The sequence below is a fragment of the Marmota monax genome, unplaced genomic scaffold (genome assembly GCF_021218885.2).
Source record: "Marmota monax isolate L192 unplaced genomic scaffold, Marmota_monax_Labrador192_F-V1.1 WCK01_AAM20220418_F8-fsc00081, whole genome shotgun sequence".
NCBI lineage: Eukaryota > Metazoa > Chordata > Mammalia > Rodentia > Sciuridae > Marmota > Marmota monax.
This window is the reverse complement of record NW_026695234.1, coordinates 1,819,411-1,844,196: the sequence shown is the minus strand read 5'-3', so window position 1 is coordinate 1,844,196 and position 24,786 is coordinate 1,819,411. Positions and strand designations below refer to the sequence as shown.

Below are 24,786 nucleotides of genomic sequence, written 5' to 3'. Positions count from 1 at the left end.
AAGAGTCAGAAAAATGGTTTCCTCAGTAAATGGTGCTGGAAAAATTTCATATCCACATGCAGACCAGTAAAATTGAACCTTAAACTGTACACAAAGAGCAACTCAAACATAGTAGAGACTTAAATGTAAGACTCAAAACTGTAAAATTACTGTAAGAAAATAGGACAAAAGCTTCCTGATGTTGGCCTTGGCAATGATTTTTTGGATTATTACACCAAAAGTATAACAACAAAAACAAATAGATGGGATTGCATCAAACTGCACATCTCCACAGCAAGGGAGCAACCAGCAGAGTGAAGGCAGCCCTGCGCTGGCATATACCTGCAAGCCATTTGTCTACCAAGGGGTTAATCTAATTTTTATCCACAGATATAAGCTTGAGAATGGCTGGTTTTGCTCTTGTCCTGACTCCCTGTTTGACTTTGGGCAGATCATGACCTTTCTAGAATATACTCCTTCTCTACAATGTAGGGTCTGGATTTCAAATGTTCCCTTAAGTTTTCAAATTCTATACCCATGACTAATCCAATCCCTTGACTTTGGGTATCCTATACATAAGCCATAGAAGATGGACTATGCTAACCTGGTTTGAGCTCCTTGGGTTCCTGGGCTATCATTTGGACACCTTTCAAATTCAGAAGCTGCTTGTGATTGGCCCTTGGTTCTTTATTCTTTAATTACTAAAACCAACTAGCAAGGACACTGAGCATTGGTTCTAAATAATTAAAATATAATTCTAATATTTAATACATGTGTGTTATAATAAAATGCAGTATGATAACATAATAACATAACAAATAATAAAAGAAATACATTCTCTTCCCCTCCCCCCAACACACACACACATATACAAAAAGGAAAAATAGCTTAAAGACTTTGGAACAGATACAGAAAACACTGTTTAGGAAAAGATTACTGAAGAATGTCAATAAAATGTTCCTCTATGGCCTTGGGTATGGCCAGAATAAGAAGCATGTAGTCTGTCATCTTTGTGGGAATTGGAAGCCAGGAAAGCAGGTGGCCAAGAGGAAAAGGGGGACCCTAGCATATTTTCAGTATAGCGGGACGAAAAATGGCAACCCTTCAATAAACCCCAGAGGTTGTTAGAAGGCAAAATCCAAGACAAATTCACCCCTCCTTTGGTCTCCAGACAGAGGATAGTTTCTCAGAGTCAAGAAGAAACAGTTCTAAGTCTTAATAAGAATGTTTTGTAAAGAGATTTCTACCACAGGAAAGATACAGAGGGGCCACACCAAAAGCAAAAACCAGAGTCAAAATATTCTTTCAAAAACACCTTGAAATAGACTCATAAAAGCAAGATTATTGATGCTATGCAGAGTCAACGGTTTGGGACTGAAAAATTCCTTGGGTCTAGGACACTGCCTGGCACATAGTTAAGTATCAAATAAATATTCATGAAATGAACACAAAGCCTGGATTTGTCTTCTCCACTCCACTTACTAAGTGCACAGTTTTGCAAGACTTCCTTGGTTCCTCAGAGCCCCAATTTCCTTATCTATAAAATTGGAATACTAATGAGATCTATTTCACAAGGTTATTGGAACCATTGAATGAAATAATGCATGTGAAAGTGACTAGTCTTGTCACTAGCCTCATTAAGCATTCAGTCAACATTTAAAAGAAGACATTTCTTTTTGCGATGGTATGATGGTATAGGGTGATAGTCCTTTGAGCCTTTTTTGTCTTCCTTGTAAAGCCTGATAAAGTCGAGTGTGATTTAGGACTGTCCCGGAAGCAATGCTTTTGGAATTCTCCAATTGTCTTAATTCTAGTGTTTTTATGATATTCATCTGAGCTCTATATTCCCTTTAGTAATTAAAACCAAATCACAAAACAGGCAATATGAGTCTTAAAAAAAAAAAAAAAAAAAAAAAAAAAAAAAAAAAACAACAGCCTCTGAAGATTCTTTCAGAAATACCTTGAAATAGACTCATGAAGTTAGGCTAAGATCATTGATGCTTACACAGGGAAAATAGTTTGGGACTGATGAATTACTCAGATCCAGGACACTGCTCAGCATGTAGTAAGTATCAAATTTGCACAAAATGAACACAAGATCTGATGCTTCCAACCGTAGTAAAAGTGGAAACAAATTTTTAAGAGTTATAGGACATGATGGTAGAAATGGAGGCGTTAAACCCCAATATTAAATGGAAATCAGAATTAAGCAAGTTACCTAGAAGTAAGCTTCCTCTTCCAAGTCTCCTAGATTGCTGGAGTTAGACATTCACCAACCTTCTACCAGAAACATGCTGTGGTTTGAAAGTGTCCCCTCCAGAATCTAGGCATTGCCAGAGTAGTAGTATTATGAGGGGTACCCTTATAAGATGATTAGGCCATGGGGCTCCTCCCTCCTGGATGGAATTAGGGCCTTTTTAGAAGAGGTTTTATACCTCATGTGCTCTTTTGCTCTGCTATATTCTGCCTTGTGAGGATGCTTGGTTCTCCCACTCTGGAGAAGACTGCTCTTGCCAGACAACCAAACCCGCTGGTGCCTTGATCTTGGCTTCCCAATCTCCAAAACCGGGAGGAGTACATTTCTACTTGTTTATAAGCTATGTAGTCTGTGGTGTCGTAACAGCAGTGCAAAACAGACCGAGACCCTCACATTCAGTCACCTCAAAAATATAGAGCTTTCCTTGTAAAAATTTCTAAGGGAGAAAGTTAAAATTCCTTAAGTTACAGCTGCCACATTTGGAATCCGTGGAGCCAGGAGCAGGGGACTGACCAGAAGCTCTTAGATTTGGTCTCTCTCTCTCTTTCCTACTGGCCCTGACTCTACTTCCTGTCAGTCTCACTTCTTCTCATTCCATGCACTTTCACTCTCACCCATGAGGCAGACACTTGTGCCTTATCTTGTGCCTTCTGTGTAAGCAGGTCTCACGCATTTCTTGTTTATTGGTATGTGCCCAGCCTTTGCACAGCGCTGAACATACAGAAGTACAGAAAAAAATATTTGTTAAATAAATTGTATATTAGCTGAGAAAACACAGGGGATTCCATATAAAAGAACAACTATTGTTTTACCTCTACAAAAATCCCCAGCCATTCCTACTGTTTCTCACTGTTTTCTTTTGCGAGGCATACATTTATTATTATGTATTTCATGCATTTATTTGTTCGCTTCCTTCTGAGCTGTGAGAGCCTCAAGAATGAGGAAAATGTCTTCCTCCTCTGCATCCTCCCACTAAGGGCCACTTCAAGGCTCCACTCACAGCGGTGGTGATTCATCAAGCATGGTAGACTGTCTCAGAACCAACTTGATAGGTACAGCTCACTCTGGATGTCCCAGGGGAGAAGGGACCAAGTCTCACACCTTCTGGCACCTAGAGCAATGCCTGAGGCATTAAAGGACAGTCACTCAATATTGACTGGGGAAGAGAGAGAAGCACTATGAATAAATGAAATTCAAGATAAAAATCCAAATGTTTCAATGAAGTCAAACATGCAGCAAAATAAATGAATGTGCTTTTCTATTCATCTTACCCTGAATTCATTCAACAAGTACTTATTGAATGTCTCATTTGTACCAGTCATTATACTCGGGAACAGTGACTTGAAGATAGATTACACATGTGTGAGAAAAGAGGTCTGCATGGAATTCTCACTCCAGTGGGGAAGGTGGATGATGCCGAAGTGGTTGCCAGCGTGGACAGTACCAATGGGCAAGGAGAGAATACCACCTCTCACGGAGATGCTGAGGAAGCACGGAGTAGACAGTGGGTGGACAGGGAAAGAGAAGGAAAGAGGAAACTAAAGAATGTTCAACAAAACTCATCTGATCCTGCAGCAAGAAACTTCTTACAAAGACCAATGGATCTAGGATATTAGTCACTCTTCAAACTAATGGTTTAATGTGTTAGAAAATTTTGGTGTAGCAAACAGACATCTTCTGTGCATAGTGATATTGACAACCATCAGTCCAAATCCCTCAACATACTCATTTGACTGACTCATTTGACAGACTCAAATGCCCGTGTTCAGATTTAGTCTGACCTCTCTGACCTTGGCATCACACATAAGTTATTTTCATATGTCTTAACATGTATGAGAAAGTGGGGAGCTTTGGTTTTTGAAATGGGAGAGGCTGTGAGCTCACATATGAGGATGTGCATATGAGTGTCTATTTGTGTCAGCTTGTAAACAAAAGGGGTGTGTGGAAACAAGAAAGCAAATCTTCAAACAGAATGATTCTTCTCAGTAAGCAGCCCTTTTCATCCCGTACGTCAGAATTTTCTCTTTGATGAGGGTCACCATGAAGAAACACAGTGGAAGACAATCAAGGGTTATGAATCCAGTCCTACCAGGTGGTAGTTCAGGAAAAGTTGCTTAACTTTCTCATACTCTTTCCCATCTGAAATCCATTAAGTTGGAAAGCAAGTAAAGTTACCTGTCACTCATAAGTGCCCAATATATGTGGATTATGTTTTCTCATTTCCTAATAGCAAGACAAGATAAGAAATACCAGTGCTATGTTTGTATTTGCCATGAGACACACATCAGAACTACAGTATGGAGAAAATACTTGGGAGTAGTGGTAGAGGAAAGAAGAATGACACAGCCCCTTTAGGGGACCATGTCTTTGCTTCATTCTTGTTTGTCTGTGTGACCTCCCTGTGCTTCTTGCACATGAACACTTACTCCTGGATGTCAATGCCCAGTTCAGTGATGGCTCAAGAGGAAGGTGGCAGCTCTAGGCAACTCTCCTAGTTCATGGCCATTCTTCTCCACCCTAACTTTTCAGGTGAGTCCTGCTACTGGTACAAGAGGAACACACACTGCTGCCCTGACTTGATCTGATATCCCTGAGCCAGGTAAGCTGATGCCATTCTGATTTTGCTTGTGATTTCAATTACAAAAGGCAAGATTGGAAGAAAGAGAAAAGGTATACATCCAAAAGGCTGCTGTGGGCTTCTAGAGAATTGTTCTATTTGAATGGAGGTAATTGCAAACTCAACTGCTAACAAACTAAACAGCAATTTACACACACTCACAAAGGCTCATTTGAAAGCTTCACAACTCATATTCTCTAAAATTTCTACTTGTTATAGAAAACAGATATAGAAGTCACTTTCTTTTAGTGGTTTGTCAGTCAACTGAGCCTCAGAAATATGTTCATAAACACATTACATGGGGAACTACTGCATTTTCTTTATTGGCATATTATAAATAAAATATAAATAATGTTACTTTTACTATAACATAAATATATCATGATTCCATCTATCCAATAAATATTTATTTGGTAAATTCAGCGGATTAGACAATGAACTAGATCAACAGAAATGCACACATGGAAAGAATTATTATATTCCCTTGAATATTATTTTCTGATATAGCTGAGATACAGATTTTACAGTAAAACCTGCTGTTATGTTTTTTCAGCACATCACATTTAGCTTTCATAATATTTCACAAACTTAAATTTTTCATTCTTAATGCATTCTCTCTTCAAAAAAAATTGTTTTTAGCCAATCTCACTGAAGTATCCTCTGTAAAGAAAATGGAATTCCCTATTTAAGATGATTTTACACTTGCTATGGAAATTTTGATTCAAAAAGAGTCTCAGATTGGATATTCTTTGCCTGAAACCCAAGTAGAAAGGAAGCACATTAATAGCAAGATGATGAATGTCCTCAAATAAAGCCATCCTTTCTCATAGTTTCTAAGACAAGTCATGTTTGAAGAGCTGTTTGAAGAAATGAATGGCGTTTGGGGACTGGGAATGTATCTCAGTGGTGCAGCACTTGCCTAGCATGCACGAGACCCTGGGTTCAATCCCTAGCACTGGAGAGAGAGGGAGGGAGGGAAAGAGAGAGAAGGATGAATGGACAATAAGAGTAAGATAGCGATGTTCTCATGCATACATCCCTGATTAAGTTAGAGTTTCTTTTTAATTCATCCTATGCAAGTATCTATGAGTACTTACTACCTGCTAGGAAAAGAAGAAGGTTATTAAAAATAAAGTTAAAAAATGTCCCTAGCTAAATATGTATGCATAAAATATGTTTTTTAAAAACTAAATAATTATAGAATAGTATAAAATATAGTATAAAAAACTAATTCTTATAGAATGGGACACCAGGAGTCTGGTGCCAGTTATTATCACTTTTTTTGCCCAAAAGAGGTAGATGGAAGGATGGGATTATGACATTTCTTAAGAGTGGTTGTTAAAATACCTTGATGCTTATGAGGAATATGCAATAGTAGCTAATAACTCAGCATATATACCAAGGCAGGAGAAAATGCAAAGATGCAGAAAGGAAGAACACAGCACTGAGCTTCAGCCTACATGCTTCAGGGATGTGAGTTCGAGGTGACTCCTACCACTATTAACTACTGTTTATAGAATGCTTCCCAAATGCCAGGAACAGCAGAAGATATCTATTTTATATACATATAATATTCTCATTTAATTTCCATAGTAGCATAATGAAACAGGTAATCTTTCTTCCTATTTTATCAATTTTCTAAAGAAGGATGTCTGACAAAGAAGAATGACACATCTAAGCTCACACAGTGAGGAAACCAGAGCCAGGATCCAAGCCAGGATCAACAGGCTGACTCCAATGCTCAGCCTATGTTGCTAACCTCGGATGAGTTCAGCCTAACATTCAAAGCAGGAAATGGCTGAAAGAAAACAAAGTGATCACCAAAATAGGGATTCTTACTTTTTGTTGAATCTTAGACTCCTATCGCAACGTTATGAAAGCTATAATTCCTCTCCTTGGAAAAAAGCCTATATGTTCACAATTTTGTGTGTGAATGTTTTGGAGATTTTCAAACTTCTTAAAACTACAGCTATGAATCTGTAGCCTGAAGGTTGTTACTCAAGGTCTCCAGATCACAGAGAGGACTTGACTGGGGCGTTGGGCATAGAAATGTCTCCTTAGCCAAAACAACCCAGCTGACACAAAGTCTCTAATGTAAGCAAGTATTTAAAATCATAGATTTGATTCTTAACAGGATTAGTCATGATGGAGATCCCAAATTGTAAAGATATTGTTAAAGAATACCAATTCCAACCTGATTCTTGCAGCATCCTTTAGAGGATGTATCTAAGTTAGGAAGAAGAAAGGTTGCTAGAATCATAGCACCCTACAGTAAGGCTATGCACCTTGGTCATGACCTTGAGGCCAAAGGAATTGGCTCAGACAGTCCCAAACTGAGTAGCCATTTCACAGACAGCCCACAGCCCAGCAGGTCACTGCTCTCTAACTCTCTCATCATGACACTGCCATCTGCAGCAACTGAGCTGAGATTGCTCAAGACCAAATTTATCACACCCAACATTCCATTCTTACATAAGAATCACCTGCCGCTGGTACATAAATTTCAGCACCTAGCAGAGCCAAGGGTAATCAAGATTTAAAAGGAAGGGGCTTGAATAAATATCAAGCAGATTTCCTCTCTGTGGGGCTGAGTTCTGAAAAATCTTTGTGCCCTCACATGCACCTCGAAGGAGACTGTCATTTTTCTACTTTCTGTCTGCATTGTTATTGCGGGGAGTGGGGGCAGGGCAGATGATGCTCTGAGCCACAGGCAATCTGTCTTCTTGGAGGTTCTGTTCAAGCTATGACCTCGGTTCTCTCCAGTTTATGTCTCTCCTCACAAATTTCAGTTTGCTCTCATCACCAACTAAATTAACCATAAAGCAAAGCCTTCACTCACATTACTGAAGCCCAAGAGGAATCAGTCCAAGCCTGGAGCTGGGCCTCTCTGTACTAAAGGCAGCAGCTAGCCTAAGGGGAAATGTAGGAATGGCCCTCACATCCCTGTTTATAAAGCACTTTGGGTCACCTAGAAGATTCTCATTGCTTGAGACTTCAGAGTGGAGGTACAGTGTTTGCTGAAAGCTACAGAAGGAGATAGCATTGTTTAAGGAGTGGTAGGATTGAGATAACCATTGGTGGTAGAGAGAGCACAGGGAAGAGGGTTTCACCTCAACCAGAAAAAGGGCCAAGAAAATACCTACAGCTCTGTTTGGTGCAGTTTGGGAAAATGATATTAGGCTTAACAAATATCTGAAAAGGCTTGACTCTATGACCTTGGCTAGTTTCCTCCTCCGAGTTTCCATTTGTATGATATAGGAACAGAAGGAAGCTTCTTCCTGCATCAGCATGCCAAGATGGAAGGTGGAAGAAAAGGCCTTTGAAGCCAACATAATTACTCCTCTGTCCAGGGAAATATAAACAACAATAACTGCAACAGCCTTCAGCTCTGCTTTTTGAATGAGTTCTTTGCTTCTGTCTGAGAGGTAAAGTAGTTCATTCCTTGGGGAAAAGTTGAATGTGGAATGGCGGGCCATGCCCTGCTCACTTTAGTTTCGTGATGTCACACTGAATCATTAGTAATACAAAGAACATTCAATAAAATTTCACTAAGTCTCCAGCATGTGCCTAGGGCTGCAGTAGGTCCTGTAGGATAGATAAAGAAAAGTGTGTGACATGTACAGAGGGTCTTTAAGCCCCTTAACATTTTCTCAGAGGTTTACATGTTCTGTTTTTAAAAGCCAAGCACAAAATGAGCTATTATGTTTTAAAGGTCTGTTTTTTAAAAATAAATATTATTTCTGTCTACTAATAGAAGTCAGCGAGTTTGATCAAAAATTGGCTTGTTTTTATGCTCTTACTAATACATTCTGCACATGTTTTATTTATCTTTGCTATGCGTGTCTATGAGACGCTCTGCTTTGGCATTTATAGGGCGTACATTGGCTTGGATTCTGGTTAGATGCCTCTAGGTAAAGCACAAATAAGTCAATCAAGAAACTTTTGAATTTTCAAACAAATGCATGCTTATACATTTTGAAGTTCCACTCCAGTGCAATCACTGTATGACATGAAAGCAAACTAAAGGAATTGTTTTTTTGGAAGCTGTCCTAATTCCCAAGTGTGCTCATTGGTTAATAGTTCTGCACATCCTTGGAATACCAAATGCTACCTCAAGCTAATTCCCAGTGACCTGCTGTTATTCTTTGTTGTACACTTATTTTTATGCCAAGTAGATAGATGGTCAGTAATATCATCTTCCCAGACTACTTTGTTTCACTTTGAAGTTTTCTAAGACAAAGCACTTATCAGTGTGTTGTAAGTGACAGTCACTTTCAAAATACACCTTGAGTACAAAACAGAACTTTTCTGGATGTAAAAATGATCCAAATGAGATCTTTCTTTCCAATACCATCTGTCTTCATTATTACCTGAATGCACTTGTCCTAAAGGTTCTGTATAAATATATTGGGTGATTATATTGAATATATTGGGTGATTTCCATTACATTATGACACATAGAATAGCTATTAGGATTTTCTAGTCACATTCCATATTTCTAAGAAGTTTTCTTCCAATAATTTAAAGAACTATTTTTGAACCTTAGGTATTCAGAATTGACTATACTCTTCAATTCATGAAATATCAAGGCATGTTAGGTCTACGGTGAACAATAAGAATAGCATGTATTTAGGGTGACTGCCCCCCCTTGGACTTTCCCAGGATATAACACTTGCCATGTGAATTCTCCAGGCAAATACAGAATAACCCCATCATCCCAAATATATTATAATTCCCCATTTATAAGGACCACACATTTCAGTACCTAGCAGAGCCTAGAATCACTTTGTTGGGTAAACGGAGAGCAGCATTTTGCTCTTCTCTACTGTAGTTTCTCCAAATACAAATTAGAGATATGGGACTGAGTCCTCTGGGGTCCAACAAGACCCTGTTTACAACTAGACAGATCCCTGCAACTTCTTCTACACCTTAATTTCACCTTGAACTTGAAGAAAACCCATGTCATCATTTGCCTGTTGGTGCACTACCATTCCAAAGTGCTAGCTTGAAATACCACAGGCGTGAATGGGGTCTTTGTCTTCATCACATGTTATTCAGGAAGAGCAACATTGCCACTTTGTGTTTTGAGGGAGTAGAGTGACTGAGATGTTATAATTGTCATAGTTTTCAAAGCAGAGGAAACAGGTATAACGTCTGTTTATCCTTCTAATTTCTTTAAGGAGAAAGAAAAATCACAATTCTTCTTGGTTTTTTCTATCTTTATCTATGCTTCTAGTTCTATGCTGAAACTTTCCTAAACCTCTCTAGTTCTAAACTGGCCTTTGAGGACGTGGATGAACAACTTTTTTCACTACTGAGAAGGGTTCAGGGTGGGGAAGTAAACCCTTCACATATTTGCACACAGATATTTTCATAATAAATTCGTAATGGAAATCCAGAAGATCACTAACTATCCCTCATCCTGACTGCTTCTATTTTATGAAACAAGTCAACTTAAATAAACCTCAGGAAAAATGACCAGGTGACCACCTTTTAAACCACAATATGGTAAAAGCTAACATTTACCAGGGTATTACTGCGTGCCTTAGTACTGGATTTGGGCCATTAAACTTCACAATAATAATTCCTTGAAGAAACAACTATTGCTCCCATTTCAAAGGAAAGAAAAATGAGGCTGAGGGCGGTTAATTAATTCACCAGTACACACTTGGTAAGGTTGGAGTTTGGATTTAAGCCCAAGCAATTTGATTCTAAAAGCAGTGCTTATAGCCACCTGCCACATTAAATAATAAAAGCAGCTAGCTGGTGTCCCTGTACAAACAGGACCCCAATGTCTAAGTGCTGAGAAAGCTCTTTGTTAGAGCAGACCTAAGGCTGACCAGAACACACGTGCCTGTGAAGCACAGCACGTGTGTCTGTCTACCTATTTAGGTCAAAAGGTATAGGCTTTCTGGCCGTAGGTATTAAAGGATCTGAAGAAAGAGATTGTAATCTGTTGATTAATTCAGAAGTAAGATATATTGTCTTGCCAATCTGCTATGTTATTTCTTCAGTACTTCTATTGCCCTTCCTGAAAAATGCAGATGATATTTCCTAGGTGTCTATGAGAAATGTCTGGCTAAAATAATGGAAAAGAACAATGCAAACTGTAAAGTGCTTTAAAACAATTATCCCATATGTTAAGCCATTTCCAAAATAGCAATTTCTTCAAATGCCCTTGCAAAGCAAATGAGACACAGCTGCTAGAATGCTCTGCAAGGAGAAGGAAATCCAGCTCTTTCAAACGTTCAAGGGGAAAATACACACCGTAAAATTGCCCCAAAGATGAATTTTACAAGAAGCATGGAAGTGTCATCAAAATTTTCAGTGCTTAATTCTAAAAGAGTGCCTGCATTGCAAAGATCAAATGAGGTAGTTCTTCAATAGAAACTTGGGGAAATACTCTTCAGTGACCCTTGCATAAAAGTTAGAAATATAAATGACACTCACCTAAGGAGCAGGAGTGTGGAAACCAAGTCTACCGGCTCTTCTCAATTTTTTCCAAAGACAAGTCTGTTGGGGAAAAAAATAAGGAGGCTGTTTAAAAAGAAAAGAAGAAGAAGAAGAAGGAGGAGGAGGAGGAGGAGGAGGAGGAGGAGGAGGAGGAGGAGGAGGAGAAGAAGAAGAAAGAAAGAAAGAAAAAGAAAAGGAAGAAGGAAGAAAAAAGAAAAGCAAAGAAAGGATGAGGTGTCCATGGAATGCTGCGAGGCTTTGGGAGTGACTCAGCACTTACCAAGGGGCAGTGACAATTAAGAGTTTGTTGAAAGAACTCTAATAAAACTCAGCATTCCCTGTAATCTCAGAACAAGATTGCACCACTAAAGAAAATGTACAGCCCTGCCGTTTGGGGGGCTGTGGTGTGACAGAAGTTGCTTGGGGGTGATGGAACTTGAGGATGAGTCGCAGGAAGCCGCAGGAAGCTGTTTGGGTCTCTGCCCTCTCCTGGTGTCTCTCCCTCTCTCGAGGGATTTCTGCCCTTTTACAATAAGCCAAAGGGAACGGGTGAGCTGGCCAATGGGCAATGAGAAATTGTGGAACAAGCAAAACTTCACAGTCACTTGTAGCATAAAGTATAACACGCATACATTGTATAAACAAATCCCAAGATGGAGCGGAGGAAAGATTTTGGCTGAATCTCTGGGCCCTGGAGAATCATTAGTGCAGATGCCTGTCTCTGGATGGAGGAGCAGTTAGGTTATCCAAGATGGATGCTAAGCAGATTTTTTAAATTCTTTGGGGAGGAAGAAAATCACAGTTCTTCTTAGTAGCTAATTTCTATCTTTAGCTACTCTTGTAGACCTTAAGTTCTGTTCTGAAATGTCCCTAAACCTCTCCTGTTCTAAACTGGTCTTTGAGGACATGGATGAACAACTTTTTCACTGTGTGTGTGGCCAGGGGTAGAGGCATGGTGGTTTGGGTGAGTTAATCTTTCATATATTTGTACATAGATATTTTCATAATAAACTCATAACGGAAACTTAGGTGTTGATTTTCTCCCTTTCCTTCCTGAAAACTCCCCATTCCACCCTACCCCTGTCCCAGGTTATAGAAAGGAAAGGAAAATAAAAATTGTATACCCTGGTGTCATTTTTTCTATTTCAGGAGGCCAAGTACAGGCTGAGTGAAGAGTTTATCTTTTCACAGCTTAAGGCAAAAACAAAACAAAATAAAACAACATCAATAAAAGGATTAAGAATTAGAGATTTGCCATTTCTCTGTTAGGTTTTCAAAATGCTTGTGTTGATTTTCTTGTTCTAGAATAAATTCAGGTGTAAAACAAAATTTTTTAAATTGTACTGCCCTCCAATCTGTTCTTCATTCATAAATGAAGTTGCTCAGTGCTTAGAACTGATTGCCATAAACAAAAGGGGTATAAAAATTTCCGAAGAGTGATCAAAACCACGCTTCTATAACGTGGCTCTCCCCTTTCAAAAAAAAAAAAAGAAAGTTATTCTTGTAATTGATATTCTTTTCTTTTAAGTAGAAAAGAATTAGATTGTGTTGAACTCTCTCTCTTTCTCTGTGTCTATGTGTCTGTCTCTCTGTCTCTGTTTCTCTCTTTCTGAATCTCTCTGCCCTTCCATTTTGGAGTTTCTGTCGGAAGAAGGAAGGAATGTTCTATTTTTAATCAACCAGAACAGTACTAATTTGAATTTGAAACATTCAGGTTCCAAGGAAACTAAACTTCAGTCTTACGGAATGGGAAGAGCCTTCCCTTTTATCAGACAAAAAGTGTGCTTTTCCTTTCGTCCTTGACCTATGTCAGTACCAAAAAAATGAGCCATCCATCTGCCCATGCATGTTCAGAAGCAGGAGCTGAGTCCCATGACCAACAGCAAAGTAAGCCGACTCCTCCTTGATTCTGACCAAGCCAGTAACTTGCATTTGAGTTAGGGTTGGATTAGGTGAGCAACTCAATAACTGTATAGTGAAAGGAAGACTAGGGGCTTAGGAATCAAATCCCACAGTGACCTTGGTAAGGATTTTGCTCTTTTATGGGCAGCTTAGTAGATAGGGTCAGTCTTTTAATTTACTTAACAATTTGCAGAGAGCTTTCCCTTTGTAACACTTAATCGTTTCTCCTCAACTCAATTTCTTCATCCATACAATTGGGTTAATACAACTTCTTGTACAGGGCTATCATAAGACCTAAATAAAATGTGTATATAATAAGATGCTTACTCTAGTGCCTGGCACATAAGAGCTTAATGACTGTTTCTCGTCCACCTCGCCCTTATGTGGTTCTGCTGTTAAACCTTGGTTCTCAGTGAAGTCATATTGGCTATAGTCCCCTTCTCTCCTGCCCACCCCCCAAAACAAACACAGCTAGCTGAAAACAGCCCACTGATTTTTGACAACCTTATTGGTCTTTCCAAAGGAACCTTCTCACTTTATACCTGTTGTAACAATTTATTGGACATTTAGCATGAGCCATGAATTGTGATAAGTATTTTACATGGACAATCTCATTTCATTTCCCCTACCACCTTATGAGTTCAATATTATGATGATTCCCTTTTTGCTTTAAACTAACTTGACCACCACTGTGAAGGAATTCCAAACGTATTTTTTAATATCTATCTTTTATGTTTTATTATTGCAATGGACTGAAGGTTGTGCCTATCTGAACTCCATTTATTGAAATATTAAACCTCAAAGTGATGCCATTAGGAGGTGGAAGCTTTGAGGGAAAGCTAGGTCAAGAGGGTAGAGCCCTCCTGAATGGGAATAGTGTGGTTATGAACAGAACCTGAGAGAGTTATCTTGCCCCCTTTCCACCACGTAGGATACAGTAACAAGTGGAGAGTATGTGACCCAGAAGAGGGCTCTAGCCAAATGTGACCCAGGTGAAACCCTGATTTGGGGTTTCCAGACTCCAGAACCATAAGAAATAAATTACTATTGCTTATCAACCACCCAGTTCACAGCATTTTGTTCTAGCAGCTCAAACTAAGACAAGTATCGTCATTGCAAAGCATTCATGCGGTGGCTTCCTGAGTTGTGTTTTATAAATTTTGTTCCAACAAAGCACTAAGATAGTTTCAATCCTCCAAAATGTGATTTTGCTGTTGTTGTTTGTTTTGTTTTGCCCCAGAGAAGAAGGAATTTAGATTAAGGGGTCCTCTATCTCTCTCTTAAATCACATGGGTCCTTCCTATCTCTGATTTAAGTTTAGAAACTTGTCATGAATAGACAAAACTCCTATTTATGACTCTTGAAGAACTGCAGCCAATTACTACACAGTGCCAAACTGGCAACCCCGAGAAGATGGTAATGATCACCGAACTCCTTGAGAGGAAGAGCAAGGACAGCTGAAGGAACATTCTCATGGAAAGTACACACGTTGAACAACTACAGAACGGTACAGACGCTGGTTCACATAGAATTGGAAAGTAAAAACTTTCCCTATAAATACTCCTTATTGTGAATAAACTTGAAGGTTAGGGGAGCAATGAAGCACATCTACCCGAGATAGAGAAACATTCACCAGGAAGGGTCTTAAGTTGAAAAGACATGAGATTCCCATTTCAGAACCTCAGTCAAGCGATTCCTTTAAAAAATTCCTGAAATGGAACATTATGGCATACTTTCTATATTATGCTTGGCTTCGCTTTATTTTTTTAATAAATATTTGTTCAGGCATATGCTTGGCCCTTATTTTCTTTTGATCATTTTTTGAGATTTTAGGAGATGATGTTTTCTACTTCTAGGGAAACTGAAGGAATCAAAAGGGATTTTATACATGGTCTCACCATTACATCTAAATTCCCTACCAGCAGTATCGGTACCTTAGACATGTCAGTTACTATCAATGAAAATATCCTATCTCCTCTCCAAAGCCAAATTTTCCCCTTGGACACTAGACACTTTCATTATTTGCCAACCCAACAAAATTGCTTAAGGAACTCTTTCTGTCTTTCCTAAAACATTAATCTGTTCCTCTCTTTTAGAACATTCCCATCAGCATGCAATCATATAGTAATGGTCCTAGCCAAAACAACAACAACAACAAAAAAAGCAGATCCCCTAGCTTGGCCCTCCCTTTCCCACTTGTTTCCATCCCATTTCTTTGCTTCTTTTTGCAGGAAACTCAAGAGTTGGCCTTTTTTCAGTTTTCATTTCCTTGCTAACATTCTCTCTTAAGCTACTTAAACCTGTTACAGTCACTGTTACAGTCACTTTTGTTCTTGCTCAGGTCACCCGTGATGCCCAGTTGTGAAATTTAATGAACCATTTTCAGTCTTGCTCTTACCAGATTTATTGGCAGCATTCGGCACTGTTTTTCAAGTCCCTCTACTTGATACACTTCTTTACCTTGGGTTTTAGGGTTCTGAGTCCTCCTAGTTTTCCTTCTACCTCAATGATATCTCTTTGGTGTCCCTGATGATGGTTTCTTTCTTTTTTATTGCCTTTTTAATGCCAGGGAAGCCCAGGGCTGAGAGTCCCTGTCTTCTTCTCTTAATTATCTACAGCCACACACTTGATAATCCTATCTAGCCTCACAGTTTGTAAAACCAACATACTGATGACTCCTAAATCTCCACTTATTTTAGTTCCCCCCAACACACAGTTCTCCTTACAAGCCTCACCTACACATGATTCACAACCAACTTGATCTCTACAATCAGGTGTCTAATAGTCATTTCAAATTCAGTGTGTTCAAAACCAAAAATCCCAGAATTCCTACAAACCTGCTCTCCCTATAGCCATCTCAATCAACACAAATGTCATCTTTCCAGTTGTCAAATCCAAAACTCATTTTTTCACTCATACTCTACATGCAATCTATCATGACATTCTGTTGAGTCATAATTCCAAAACAAAACTGAAATCAAATGACTTTCTACCACAACCACCATTGACCACCCATAGGCTGAGCTACATCATCTACTGCTTTGGCTATTGGCATAGAATCCTAAGTAGTCTCTTAGTTTCTGACTCTTTCAGTCTAGTGGCAACATAATTTCCCAAGAGATCCTTCTTAAAAAGTCAGCTCTTCCTCAATACCTCGCAGTGAATTCCATTCTACTCATATTAAACCCAAGTCTTTTATTCAGTGTACTATAAAGTCTTATATGGTATTCCCCTTGCCTCTCTGTTTTCTCTATGGCCTTATACTATCCCTTGCATTCTTTCCTTCAGCCACACTGACCCCTGCTCTTCCTTAATGGGCTAGCATATTCTTGTCATTGGACCTTTATACAGGCTGGATTCTCTGTCTGTGACATTCTCCCCCAGGTGTACACTTGTGGTCTCACCTCCTTCAGATCTTTGTTCAAATGATACCCCTATTTAAAATGGCAACTTTAAATGGCACACAACCCTCCCCTGCCAGCTAGCCCCTGCCATTTTGAACCTCACTATTCTGCTTTAATTTCCTTTTTCCCATAGCATCCTCTACCAGGAATATAATATATTGATTTATGTATTATGTTTATTGTGTGTCTTCCTTTGCTAGAATGTAGGTTCTGCAAGGGCAGGGACTGGTGTCTGTCTGGGTCACATCTTTTCCTAAACCCCTACAATAGTGCTTTCATGTGAAGTTACGAGTGCTGAGCTGAATTGAATGAAATGAAATGGGCTTCCAAAGAAAGAATGTGAATTGATAGCATTGTGGCTGTGTAAAATAAGAACTTAACTTAAAACAGCTTCACAGAGGATTATTTTCTAGTATCTAATTATATTATAAAGCAAGAAGGCAGGACACCTGAATATATGCCCATTCATTGGCAAAGAGATGACAGCCTAAAATGACAACCTGGAAGAAAATGGAGATATAGCTTCCCTCATTTTTTTTACTTTAAAATTCAGTCAACATATTTTCAGATGGCTCAAGAATATGTTTGGAATAGATTATACTAATGTATCCCACAAAGTCACAAAGACATTGAAGGATTAATTTAAAGATGAAAACAAAAATAATTCTGACTTTTTCTAATGTTCATTGTAGTTCAACACAAACTCTGTGACCCATAGATGTTTGCCTGTGGTTTGTGCCACTGATATCTAAGTCTCATTTCATTAAAGTAGTTTCAGAAAGAGTAGCAGTCCACAGAAAGTTTATTTTTGCCAGTCTTGGAAATCTTAAGGAAAATTGAGTAGCAAGCACAATGTTCTCAATGTGTGACCACTGTATCTATAGCATTAGCGCCACCTGGGAATGTGGTATAATTGAAAATCGTTGGGCTCCATCCCACTCCAGACTTATATAAGAAACTTTGAGGATAGTACTCAGCCATCTGTGATTCTTCAAGTCCTCCAGGTGATTCTGATGCCTACTTAGGTTTGTGAATTGTTGATGAAGCAAAATTGTTCATATGCAAGTTCATAACAACTTCTGTAACAAGGTAACACTAACACAGACTTCTTTCATTGACAAATGCAACTTATTTGCTAGGTCATCCAGCACCCAATAATGACTCAATGGACTTTTCTCTTTAACTAACCTTTGTGAAATACTCTTTCTGGGCATTCTGCCTCAGATTAATGAGAAAGTGGAAGACTTACTCCCATATTCCAGAAGACTAATTTAACAATTTCACAATGCTCTTAGATGCTTGGCTCTAGGCTCTTCCTGCGGAGATTTATGAATCCAGATTTTAACAAACCATTTCTCAACATGTCTTCAAGCTGCAATTCCATTTCAAAGTGAAGATGACCACAGTGGAATGTGTACTCAGGGAAAAACATATGCTGGGACTTGTAGGAATTTGTCAAAAATTACTTACTAATTAAAAATTTTAATCCAGAAGTAGGTCACCAAGAGCCCTTTGCTTTGATTATTCACACAAAACCTGTCAGTTTGTAAATTATTTACTTAATGGCTAAAGCATCCTCTTGTCTAAAACAGATTTTCCTTAAGGTGTAATCTCCTACGACTCTCACATTCCTCCTACTCCTTTTAAAGTAGGCAGGGATCTCATTTTACAGATGACATAGCCGAAGCACAGTGACCTAAGGCCATATTATTATGGACAAAGTCACGACCAAGTCTCAAATTCTTTAGATTTTCTTATAGATATCAATTCAATGATAAGCATGTATTAAACACCCATTCAGTGCCAACCCTTAGGGATAGGAATTTACAAATTTCTGACACTGCTCCTGCCTTTAAAGAGCTCAATGTGAGAGACACTGTTACCCTGATAAATTATGCCTGCCTTCATCTAACTTTGAACTCCAGTGATGCAATGAAAGAAACAGTAATGATTATTAATTTATTTTTTTCTTTACAAATTTTTATTGGTGCATTATAATTATACATAATGATAGGATTTGTTGTTATTCATTCATACACACACACACAATATAACACTCCCTAGCACTCCTCCTCCACCCCGTCTCTTTCTTCTACTGGTCTCCCTACCATTTTCATGAGATCCCTGCTCCCTCACAACACCTTTCTTTTCTTTTTTCCTCTTTAGCTTTCACATATGACAGAAAACATAAGACCCTTGACTTTCTGAGTTTGACTTATTTCACATAACATAATGGTCTCAAGTTCTACCCATGTTCCTGCAAATGACATAATTCCATTTTTATGGCATAAAACTTCATTGTGTACATATGCTACATTTTCTTTATCCATTCATTCGTTGATGGAGACCAAGGCTGGTTCCATAATTTGGCTATTGTGAATTGTGCTTCTAAAAACATGGATATGCATGTATCACTGTAGTATGATGATTTTAGTTCTTTAGGATAAATACCAAGGAGTGGTGTACCTGGGTCATGTGGTGGCTCTATGCCTGGTCTTTTGAGGAACCTACATAAAGAACCTACATAAAGATTGGGGTTGTTCTAATTTACAATCCCACCAACAGTGTAAAAGCATTCCTTATTCTCCACATACTCCCAAGAGTATTGATTTCTACATTGAAGAGATCTTAGAGCAGCATGAATTGCATCATTAGGCCCTCACATTGAATACCCATCATTTAATCCAGGCACCAAGATGTAGGATATCATATGCTATTAATATTTAATAACAGAACAAAATGTAGGGCTATAATGTGAAAAATGATAAATTTGTAGAAAGATGATGGGAATTAGAGTCCAATGTAAAAAAGGAATAAAAGCTAATTGTGACCAAATTACATTTTACAATTAAACAATAACATGAGGTTTAGATGGCACAAAGACTTTTTGGAGCTGGCCTGCACCCTCTCCCTTGTCCTCATCACTGAGTGTGAGATTGAGTTTGGAGGTCTACACTGTCAGAATACTAGCAGGTCTGCTTAGAAAATGTTCAGGTTAAGTGAGGTTAAGTCAGTAACTTTATGTGACTGAGAACTGGAGACCAAGTTCAGGGTTCCTCTCTAACATATACTGTCTTTCTAACCAAAGGTAAAATTTTGGTTATGGAGACAGGTAGAAGAAAACAAAACAAAAACAAAAACCTCAGACAGGATGTTTTGAGGAAGTTAAAAGTTTTCCATAAAGCAAGAAAAGTTATACAAATATGGCCATATTTATCCATTTAGTCAACACTTTAAGCACCTGTAATGTACTGTTAGTGACACTAAGTACTGGGGATATCCAAATGTATATCACAAAGTGCTGTGGTTTTGTTTCTATTATTAGAATACCTGGGGAACATCCTCAGAACAGTCGCCCCAGTGACCTGAAGTCTAGACAAAGTGACATAAGAGAGCTTTGTCAGTAAGTTGGGATTTCCTTGTTAGAAAAATTAAAAGTAAGCTTTAATAATTTAACATTTTTACAGTGTCATTTTAAGACAAGCTTGAGTCAGACTATTCGAGAGTGACAAAAGAGAAGAGAGCCTCCTCTTGCAGCGACAAAAAAAAAAAAAAAAAAAAAAAACTGAAGGGAAGAGATTAGGAAGACAAGACTTGTTATTTTTCCTGGAGCACTAAAGCTGGTTATTGAAAAACGCTGTTGAATTCCTCTGCTGAAGATCTTTTGAAAGTGATTAGCTAATTCTCTTTCTTAATGGGTTTAAAGCTATGACTAAAAGTGGGGTGCTAGGAAAGTCACTTTCTTGAAGTTCCACTTCCAGAACTCTGTGAATGGTAACTAGATGGTGATGAAGCTGTTTTCTTCTCTCTCCCTTATTTGGCAGGCATGTCTAATTCCAGATTTGGAAACTCATCGACATTGCTATGAAATGTATCATAGACCATGACTCATTATGAAAAGGACAAGTGTGTAGATTGCCTTACCAGTGAACACTCCTCTGCCAGTCCTTCCCGTTCTTCCTGGGACAAGACTTCGCTTCTTTCTCTCTGATTCATATCCTGAGGAAATCAACATGACACAAAATGGCTGTTTTCAATAAAAACCCTCTCCAGCCCACACTTTGAGAACATAAGCTTTTTAAAATCCAGATGACTTGTTATCTTCTCTTTCCTTCCAAAAAATCTGGTGCCATGAGGGATAGGTAAAACAGTCCGAATGCCATTCATGCAGTGAGCGTTCTACATTAAATTTCTTTAGCCAACAGATCTACAAAAAGCATCTGCTGTGGTAGCAGTTTTAAAGGTGGGAATTAGCAGAAGAAAGAACAAAAAGTTACTTGAGCCCATGGGCATTAGACATGCTAGATTCCCTTCTATAGTAATAGTTAATATTGAGTGCTTGCCAGGTGTCTAAGTTTTCCTGGCATCATTTCATTTAATCCAAGCTACCACATGAGATAAATTCTACTGTGGACCCCAACTCACACACCAGGAAAATGTGTGAGCTCAGACAGGTTAACCCATTTGCTCAAGATGATGTCACAAGTAAGAAGCAGAGATGACCCAGATATCCCACTCCTTTGTCTATACCCAAAGGACTTAAAAACAGCATACTACAGTGACACAGCCACTTCAATGTTTATAGCAGCACACAATGCAATCAACCTAAATGCCCTTCAATAGATGAATGGATAAAGAAACTGTGATACATATACACAATGGGATATTATTCAGCATTAAAAGAAAATGAAATTCGGGCCTTTACAGGTAAATGGGTGGCATTAGAGAATATCACGCTAAGTGAAAGAAGCTAATCCCCCCCAAATCAGGGGCTGAATGTTATCTCTGATAAATGGATGCTAATCCATAATGGGTAGGGGGAGGCATGGGATGAGTGGAGGAAATTTGGATGGGGCAAAGGGGAGGTGCTAAGGAGGCAGGGGGTAAGAAACATGATGAAATGAGATGGACATCATTATTCTAAGTACATGTATAATTGCATGAATGATGTGACACGACTTCTTGCACAACCAGAGAAGTGAAAAATTCTGCTCCATTTGTATACAATGAATCGAAGAGCTTTCTACTGTCATGTATAACTGATTAGAACTAATAAAAAAAAGCAGAGATGAGATTCAAACACATAACTATTTGAAAACAGAACCTAAGTATCTATTGCTCATCTAGAACTTAAGAAAAGGTAGATACATATTCCTCAAAAGACTAGGAATGGACTCAGCTACCCCATTCCTTGGTGTTTACCCAAAAGAAATAAAATCAGCACACTCTAATGATGCAGGCACATCAATATTTATAGCAGGGCAATTAGCAGTAATGAGGCTATGGAACCAGCCTAGATGCCCCTCAACACACAAATGAAGAAAGAAAATGTAGCATATATACACAATGAAGTCCTACTTAGCCATAAAGAGGAGCAAAATTATGTCATTTGCTGGTAAATGAATGGAATTGGAGAATTCATGCTAAATAAAATAAGACAGACTCAGAAAGTCAAGGGTCTAGTGTTTTTTCTCATATGTGGAAGCTAGAGAGAAATAAGGAATTTAACAAAGTGGGGGTCCATGAAAGTAGAAAGAACAGTGGAAGAGTGAAAGAAACTTGAGTGGATAGAGAAGGGGAGGAACTGTGGAAAGAAATTGACCAACTTATGTTATCACAGTGAACTCCACTTTTGTGTATATCTATAAAGCACCAATTTAAAAATTAAAAATGGAATATCAGTAGAGTAGTGAAAGGGGAACATGAGGGGAGAGAAAGGGGAAGTGCTAGGGATTAAAATGGAGCAAATTGTATCACATGCATGTATGATATGTCAAAGAGTTCCACTATTATGTATAGCTATAAAGTTCAAATAAAAACATTTAAAAAACAAGGAAACATTGAGAAAACATCACCATTATGTACATGAGAAAACGAAAGAGAAGATAAGTAACCTGATCAAGAGCATGAAGATTACTGGTATTTTTGGTCTGGGATCTGAACTCAGGTCAGCAGGCTCCAATATTCATGTTCTGATCAGATAGATAAAAAACCCAGGAAATTCACATTCACTCCATGTAAATTATTCTTAAACCAATTCAAATAAACCCATGCCTACTCTACACAGCACTGCATATGAGACTCCAAAGACAGTATGAGAGAATTGAATACACTGTACTTGCCTCCAATGAACTTAATTTCCAGTTGGCAGAGAAAACACACAGATGAATGAACTGAGATTGGTGGTGCTGAATTGTGTCGCTCTGTTTTAAATAACACCCTATGAGCTGAATGAATGCTGAAGAGATGCTGGGAGAAGCAGTGATTAAGGAAGAAGAAAGCTGATCTAGAAAGTCTTCTTAGAGGAAATATAAAATGTTATGTGTGATGAGTGGAGTGGATCCCATTGTTTGATGTCTTCCTGACTATTTTGTAGGCAGGGAGAAAAATACTTTGGAGAGCCCATGGAAAGAAAATACAATCTTGGCACTTATTGGGGAGGTTCTATTTAAGATATGGCTCACGATTACAGAGCAATGAAAGGTCGAAAGAAAGGAAAGAATTTTTCTGTGATTACAGTTAAAACTACTAGTAATCACTTTTTCCCTTGGCTGGTAGGTTTCCAGAGGGTCCCATAAAATACAAACTATGAAAGTTGTAAATTAAATTCATACTCATTCTTTATAAGAAAAGGCAAAAGGGCAAAGGGAAGGGAGGGGAAGACTCAGTTTCAACATTTTCAAGGGATTTTCCATGAGATCTATTAAATCTAATGGAGAAGAAGAATTAAAAAAAATAATAATTTTTTAAAAATTTAATTTTGGAACTTTTTTGGGTGAATGGACTCAAGTGTTGACTGCCTATTTCAGCACTCCTCCCCCCAGACCTCCAAGTTAATAAAGAAGGGGCTTGGGATAGTAAGCATGTATTCCCTATTTACAAAGTTTATCTAAGCCATCTCCTACTTTTCTTTCACCTCAGGCATGGACTTCAACCTTCTTTTTATTTACTGAGACTTTTCTAAGAATAGCATTTTCCTACTATCTGCAAACAAGAGGTGTTCAAGACACTAATGAGTATTACTAACTAAAACAGTTGTAAAGTCAACTCGGGAAAGCCAAATTCAAATGCACCTCAGATCTGCTCAAGTGCATTTTGTTTCTGTAACTGAGACACACTCAGAATTTCTTAAACTTGTCTGAATGCCTCCTTATTTTATGAAACTTGTATTCCTATCTCATGGACCTGCTGTTCCATGAAAGGAGCCAGGTTCTCCTTCCTTACACATGTTTGGCAGAGGTAGATCCAGGTGGATGGAATAATGGTTGCAGACAGAGGAGTACCAACTGGCCATGACGATGACTGATACCTAGGAGTTCTGGGTCTCCATGTCTAGGTTCTCTGCATTGATTCATCAGTGAGTGAGAGTGAGTGACAAAGCTCTAATGTCTCATCGTACACTCTTCACTGCCAGCCTCATGGAAGGGCGCTGCTGCCATTCACCCCTATAATGTTCAGCTCAGGGCGGGCATCAGTGGGGAATGAAGGAGACAAGCAGGAAGTTCTGTTCACAAGAGAACTGAAGGAACACGTGGAGCAAAAGCTTATCTGCACCATGAACCTGAAAACATCACATCAATTGCATTTAATGCTTCATACACTACCTTTGATATGCACTTTGGCAGATCATTCTTTTGGATGTACTTCCCTGTCCTCTCCCACACCTGACCAGAGTATAAGACCAACTCACACAGAATATAAAGGAACCACTCTTCTCTACAACCACTTATCTGAGTGTGAATTTAAAATGCCACCGTTGTTTATCACCATGTACAGAGGAGGAAACACAGACACTGCAGGGCATATTGTACCTGTTTAGAATTTTATCACAAGAGGAAATCCACAGGTAAAATCTCTGTCTATAAGAACACATTCTGCTTAGTGGGGGGAACATTTTATACTCTGAACACCCAAGCTGCTTAATTCCTAGCATGTCACATGTTCAGCTGAGTCCCAATGCCTACCCTAAAGTGGGATTTTTCTACCATCCTCAGAGTCAGATATATATAAAACCTGTAGTCATCTTTTTAGCATGTTACACATTTTGCAATAGCATTAACCAAGTTTTTAGCCAGTATGTAAAATTAACATTTTTAATATAAATATTGCACCTTTTCCATGTATCTATTTGTACATCTTTTCCTATTTTCCTGTGAAGAATTATCTACTTTACA

The 24,786-nt window shown here is 38.5% G+C and overlaps 1 long non-coding RNA gene across 3 annotated transcripts in view; it reads right to left on the bottom strand.

Moving 5' to 3' along the window:
* LOC124088890 (uncharacterized) overlaps positions 1 to 24,786 on the bottom strand; it is a 259,076-nt gene that overhangs the window by 72,636 nt on the left and 161,654 nt on the right. For 2 of the 3 annotated variants that reach the window (XR_009226170.1, XR_009226171.1), the window contains 2 exons: positions 20,537 to 20,611; positions 11,304 to 11,366 (listed from right to left, as the gene is read on the bottom strand). This is a non-coding gene — a long non-coding RNA (uncharacterized LOC124088890). The remainder of the gene's footprint in view (positions 1 to 11,303; positions 11,367 to 20,536; positions 20,612 to 24,786) is intronic. The other variant, XR_009226172.1, reaches the window with a different exon arrangement.